This window comes from Chionomys nivalis, chromosome 2 (assembly GCF_950005125.1).
Source record: "Chionomys nivalis chromosome 2, mChiNiv1.1, whole genome shotgun sequence".
Classification (NCBI taxonomy): Eukaryota; Metazoa; Chordata; class Mammalia; order Rodentia; family Cricetidae; genus Chionomys; species Chionomys nivalis.
In genome coordinates, this window is record NC_080087.1 from 74,972,478 (window position 1) to 74,979,064 (window position 6,587).

The window sequence follows — 6,587 nt, forward strand, 5'->3', positions numbered from 1 at the left end:
TCAAACAAATGATTGATCAAATGTCACACAGACTGGATAAATTATACCAGATGTGGTAGCGCATATCTGCAATCCCAGAATTTCAGATATAGACAAAAGGATGACTTGAAATCAACCATCAGCTACATACTCAACTAGAGGCCTGCCTGGGCTATGTGAGATCCTGCCTCAAAAATAAAATAAATGACCAAAAGCACTGTTTAGTTTGCCAGGTAGGTAGTAAATGACAACATTCCTAGGAGATCACAAGAAGGGTTGCAAGAGGTCCAACACTTCAGGAGATTGCCTCAGACCAAGGATTGAAAAGCAATCTAGTTAAGACTGCCCACCTCCAGCTATGATGACCTGATCTGCTCTATCATCTCTGGAAGACTGACCACATAGATACAGTCATGAGGTTATGGCTCTCCATTAGCTGTGTAACCTGCACCCTTCCCAGACTGTCCTTTTCCAAGTCACCGTTCGAACCAGATACCTACACCTATCCATCTGGTATGAAGAGAAATGAGTTTCTGACTTATTTATCCTGAGGCATCTTTGGTCCAATTAAATAAGGAGGTAATGGGCAAGGGAGAAAAAACATAAGTACAAAGAAAGGTTAGTTTTAAAGATAGGGGGAAGGGCTAAGAAAGGCTAGTTCTACAAATTTAGACAGGGTTGAGAGCCCTTGAAGACATGCTAGTACATTGAAAAAAGTCATCTGCTGCTGTCTCTTGCTTCACACTCCACCCCAAATGGCATAGGAACTGTTCCAGAAGGCCAAGGTTACCACCCCACATTTCTGTAGCACCCAATTCCATCACGAAAGCAAATGTCAATTCCAGGATTGGAGTCTCCACTACCATGAGAGAAATCTGACTGTCTTTGGAACATTAGTCCCAGTTTAGGAGAAAGACCAGCTCTTTATTCTTTCTCTCTCCTCTTCCTATTATGTGAACACCAGCTTTGAGCATGTAGAATGTTTTAGGCTGACAGTGTTAGGGAACACACACTGTAGCTGCACACACAGTTGTTCCTATTCTTAATTGTGTCACCGTCACATTAGGAATGAAAAGACAACTAAATGTTTGTACTGACATGGAGAATACAAACTCTAAAATAAATTCAGGAGATTGTGACACAAGGCCAAAGACGCACCACTGGAAACAGACCAAAGTGCTACACAGCATCAAAATCCCCACTCTCCTTGTCAGAGTTTAAAGTCCTATGGCTCAGTTAGGGGCAGAACATGATACTGACTTCCGACCGTAGTACACAACTGAGAAGAAAAAGACCCAGACCCAGAAAACTTACAGTTCTAAAAAGGTAGAAGAGCCACACAGATCTATTGTACAGCCCCCTCCATGTTCTTGTACACAAATGCCCCAACACCGGATGAGTCAATAGTCTAATTCTGTAGATGACAGTGAAGGTTTTTTATTTCAAATGTGTTCACACAGAACTATTTCTAAGCAGGTGCTGAAATAAACAGTCTGATCATAGCTCAGTTAAGAAAGAAAGACCTTCCAGTAAATGTGCCTTCACAGCTGGATAGCTGTTTTAATATGCAACTGCCCTGGGCCACAGGGAGGTCAAAAAACAAAAACCCAAAAACAATAAAAACAGGCTTTTGACTTAGATTTACTTAAGAAATAAAATAAATAAACGTACAAAAGGTCCTCCCTCCCAAGTTAAAAAAGATTGTGGTCAAATGGCTCTTTATTGAAAGAATGAATTTTCTAAACCCATCACAAAATCATTGAGGAACTTGAAGAACACAGGGTAGGAACGGCATAGCTCACAGACATCAACCCCAAATCTACTTACATCAGCCAGTTTTTTTTTTTTTTTTTTGGGTTTTTTTTGGTTTTTTGAGACAGGGTTTCTCTGTGGTTTTGGAGTCTGTCCTGGAACTAGCTCTTGTAGACCAGGATGGTCTCGAACTCACAGAGATCCACCTGCCTCTGCCTCCCAAGTGCTTGGATTAAAGGCGTGCGCCACCACCGCCCGGCCATCAGCCAGTTTTTGCAGCCCTCTCCAACACTACCCATCCAGTTCCCTCATAATGTCTAGGGGATGTCAGAACCCACCCTCTGGCTCCTGCTCCTGGTTCCTCAAGAGCCCAGTAACCCAGCATGGAGTACTGGGCTCCTGTGGCTGGGAGTGCCTGCCGGCAACACCAGAAGGCAGAAATCTGAAGACACTTCGCACTTTCTTTCAACAACAACCACCACCACAAAGTGCTTTCCATACCCAGGCCCCCACCATTTTGAAGACCAGGAAGCTGGAGTCTTCTAGGGGGCAGAGGTGAAAAAGGAAAAAGAAACCCACTGGGTCTAGGCACACCCTCAAGGTCAACGCATTAACCAAAGGCCAGGAGGGAAGGCAAGAAGGCTGCTTCTGAAGCCCAGAGCAGTAAAACCAAGTGTGGCCACAACACCCCCTGGGACCTGCAGAATTTGAGAACTGGCACTTCCCTAGCCTGGAGTAAAAACAAGATTATGACTTTTCAGTTGGGGGGGGGGGGGTGGACTGACTGAAGACGACAAAGAAGCATACTCCTGAATACTCCCCAGGGGTGCTGGTGTGGAGGTGGAAGAGGGTTGAAAGTACAACTGAGAGTCTACAACTGCTCAAATAGGTAAGGAGAAAAGTAAGAAGAATAAAGAGCCATAAAAACTGTAGTCCTCTTTCCCAAGGACACAAAGCTCTGAGGACTAGAGAGGGAGCAAAGAGAGCACAGAGGGGAAAAATGGGCAATGGCTGAGTATTACCCACCATCACTAACCTTGGTACGAATCAGAGAAATGGGGAGATGCCCCCAAACTGCAGAGAGTTGCAATCCTATCTACCCCTACCTCTTACAGCAGATCTCAGGAGAACTTTGGGAATAAAACTGGAAACACTCGGGGCTCCACACAGAATCTGCAATTCTTTGGACCAGTGCCTAGAGAACCTGGTCTCAGCCAACCCTGGCAAATGCTGAGAGAAGCATAACAGGTAGAGACAGACCTAAAAGGGGATATCCTCAATGGGGAACCTGTTGGCAATGGGTAAGAAGCCCCAAGAAGCAGGAGTGATAATAAGTGTTAGAAAGGGAACCTGATAGAGCATGAGGATAAAAGGCAGAAAGACACAAGGGAGGAAGGCGAGAAGCCAAAGAAGAAAGGAACGGGAAAGAGACATCAAGAGAAAATGAGCATCTGTGCAAGAACTTGAAGGCTCCTCCAAAACCACAGAGAAACCCTGTCTCAAAAAAAAAAAAAAAAAAAAAAAAAAGAACTTGAAGGCTCCAAGAAAGTAGAGACAAATAATAAGAAAGGAATGATTAATACCTTCAGGTTAGAACTAAGGAAATGAGGGCTTAAAAGGAGGTAAGAGGCAAAGCAAAATAGGGACAGCAAATGGAGAAAAAGAAAAGTGCGGTGAGAGGCTGAATGGGGGTGGGGTGGGGCTTAGAACTGAGAGGGACCAAAGGTGGGACACAAGAGATCAGTGTTAAAAATTGATCACTTTGACAGGGACAGCAATAGTAAAATTAAAAATGGGTCAAAATATGCAAACGGGCAGCTCCAAAAGGAAGCTGTGGGGAGGGGGCACCTACTACTAAACAGAAAGAGGGGGAAAGTCAGTGGAAAAAGTAAGCCAAGGAAATGCAGAATGGGAAAAATGTTAAGGGTCAGAGCCATCTGAGGTACAGAGGCACAGCAGTAGCAAGAAGATGCGGCAGCAAGTCCTAGATGGAGAGTAACTTACTAGAGACAACAGGCTAAGAGGGGAGAGGGATGAATGGAGCAGAGCAGAGGAGCACTGAAATAAAGGTAAGAAAGAGGGGAAACACAAAATAGAGGAGCAGAGGCAAGGCACAACTAAGATGGAGTTAGGGTTAGGGCAGAGGTCTGCTAAAGGGAATGGCAGAAATGAGACACCCTGGGGGACAGGAAAGGGGGAAAAAGAAGAGGCTGAATGCCAGGCGCTGCAGGAGAGTGTATGCAAGGCAAGGGGCAGAATCGACAGGTAGAAGGATCTGGAAAAGAAGACAGGGTCTGAAAGGCAAACGGGGGGGTGGGGGGGGAAGCACTGAGAAGGGAAGGAAGGAAGCAAGCAAGCACCGAGTATTTGAGTCTGAGAAAGGCTGGAGAAGAAGCCTAGGGGCATCCCAAGGAGGCACAGCAGAGCAGGTTCCGTGTTACGACCAGGGCAGAAATGTGGGGCAGTTGGGCCCAAGTGAGAGGAGGAATTATGTCCAAAGAAAAGACCAGAGGGCAGCAGTGCCTTCACCAACAGAGGTCTAGCATGGGTCTCCACGGAGGTGGAACCACAGGTTCTAAAGGGACAGCTCCTGGGGATAGAAGAGGTTCTAAGTCAAGAATAATAACAGCACACAGGCCAAAGGAGGAGGACGGTGACCTCACCCCAAAAGTGATGCTAAGAGAAAACAGATAAGGTAGGGGGACACGGAAGTCCAAAGTGGCCAGAAGGGAGACAGAGGGGTCAGTGAGGAGGTAGATCGTCCCAGGAGCACAGCCCACTCCAGGAGGCAGCGAAGGGTTTGACTGGGGAGTGGTGTGGGGGGGGAGGAAGTGGGAAAGGAGACGGCTCAGAATTAGGAGTCGGATGTCTCGAGTGGAGGCTGAGAGACACCGAGATCCCCCATCGGGTCGTGGTGGGGCGTGTGGAGGCAGACGCCGGGATTGCAGGGCTGCGGGGACAGTGGCGAATAGGAAGGGCAATGCGAGTCGCGCGGGCCGAGCCCGGGCATGCAGCGGCCAGGACGCGGGGACCGCGGGGCGCTGGGGGGGGCGCTCCCTCCCCTCCCCCTCCGGCTCCTCCATTGTTCGCGGGCTCCGGGCCCCGCGGTCCCCGCCTTTCCCCCACCCTTGGATCCCGCAGCGGGGCGGCGCCCGGCGCCTCGCCCGTCCCCACATTCCCCTCCGCCAGCTCCGCGGCACTTACCAGCCTCGGGGGCGCCCTCAGCGCGGCCCCGGCCTCCTCGATCCCGGCCGCAGCGACGGCGGGCCCGGCGCCATGTTCCCCTGGCGACTCGTTCCTGAGGCGGCTGTAGCGGCGGCAGCGGCTCCGGCGGCGGGGGGCCGGGCGGACCCTCCCTCGCGGGCTCCCTCCTCCGCCTCCTCCACCTCCTCCTCCTCCCGCCGCGCCGCGGCTCTCCCTCGGGGCGGGGGGCGGGGAGGGGAAGGGGGAGGGACGGGAACGAGGGGGAGGGCTGACCAGCCTCGCTCGCTCCCTCCTCCCTCCCGCGCAATGGCGGCGGCGGCGGCGGCGGCGGCGGCGCTGCGACACCTCCTTCCTGCGGCCGCCGCGGCCGTGCGCGCGCCTAAGACCCTCTCGCTATTGCGCGTGCGTGTCTGAGGTACCAGTGGCGTTGGGGCGGGGGGCTGGACGGTGGGTAACGGCCCGACAGGGACACGCACGCCGCGCACGGTAGCCCGGGAAGACAAGCACGCGCGGGCATGAAGGGTGCCGAGTGCGCGTGCGCGCCCGAGGAAAACGCCGCTTTGCCCAGCAGCTGCGGCGCCAGAGTCACAGCGCGAGGACAACCGCGAACCGGCTCAGGAGGGCGCGAGGTGGGCTTCGTGCGCGTGCGCAGAGACGGCTGCAGCCTGCCCAGCAACCAAAGGGAGGGCCCGCGAGGGGCGCGCACGGCGTTGCGCGCTCCAGGCCGCAGATGCCCGCCACCCCTCCCCACACACACCACCCCACGCCGGCTTCTGGAGAAAGCCAGCTCTGAGAGGCATGGCCCGGCTCCTGAGGGCGGGTACCTAGGGCTCTGTCCCGCTCGCGCGGGACCTCAGCAGCCAATGGGTGGCAGGAGGAGGTGGGTTCGCCTCATCAAGCCGCAGCCTCGGGATAACGGAGGTGGGGGGGGGACGGGGTGAACGTAACGTGGGGTGTGAGGCGGGGCTGTGAAGAAGGGAGCGTACCCAGCGAGGGAGCAGATTGGGCGGGGGAAGGGGGCGTGGTCCGCTGCAGTCCAATCTGGGCCTCGCAGTTGGTCGGCCCGGAAGAGTGGGCGGGGACAGAGGGCACGTGCTCTTTCCCGGGCGCTGAAGAAAAACCTGTGGGCCTGGCGCGTTGATACAGGTTACTGGTGATTTCACCCGGCGCTTGGTCCCGGGCAGAGGGAGGACAGGCCCAGCGTTGCAGCCCTAGCCTCCAGGTCGCATCGAGAAAATGACAACAAACCACATGTCACTTTGGGTGCTTTCTGGGATGAAGTGCTGATGTGAGAGGACCCCCCCCCAACATCTTCCTCTGGGAGTCCTCCAGAAGAATGGATTGTGAAAGACAGGCTTTCCCTGCGCCCGAACCGTGTGTGGAATGCATGAAGAACACGTGTTTCCGATTCAACACTGCTCTTCTTTCCAGTGTTTTCACCTGTAAAGTCGAATAATAGTACCCAACTCAAAGGGTCGCTGGGAGAATTGAATGAGGTGTTATGGTCCCCAAGGCCATGATTCCCAGGAGGATCCTCAAATCACTAGAACCCTATAAAATGTAGGGTTTTTCCCCCATACGTTAACATCTATATGCCTCCCAGCACTCGGGAGGCAGAGGCAGGCGGATCTCTGTGAGTTTGAGACCAGCCT

The 6,587-nt window shown here is 52.8% G+C and overlaps 1 protein-coding gene across 1 annotated transcript in view; it reads right to left on the minus strand.

Annotated features, from left to right (window-relative positions):
• Positions 1 to 5,629, minus strand: part of Arhgap35 (Rho GTPase activating protein 35) — a 116,412-nt gene extending 110,783 nt beyond the window's left edge. The window contains exon 1 of the mRNA XM_057756168.1: positions 4,936 to 5,629. The gene's annotated coding sequence lies outside the window, so the exon portion shown is untranslated. The remainder of the gene's footprint in view (positions 1 to 4,935) is intronic.
• Positions 5,630 to 6,587: the final 958 nt, after the last annotated feature.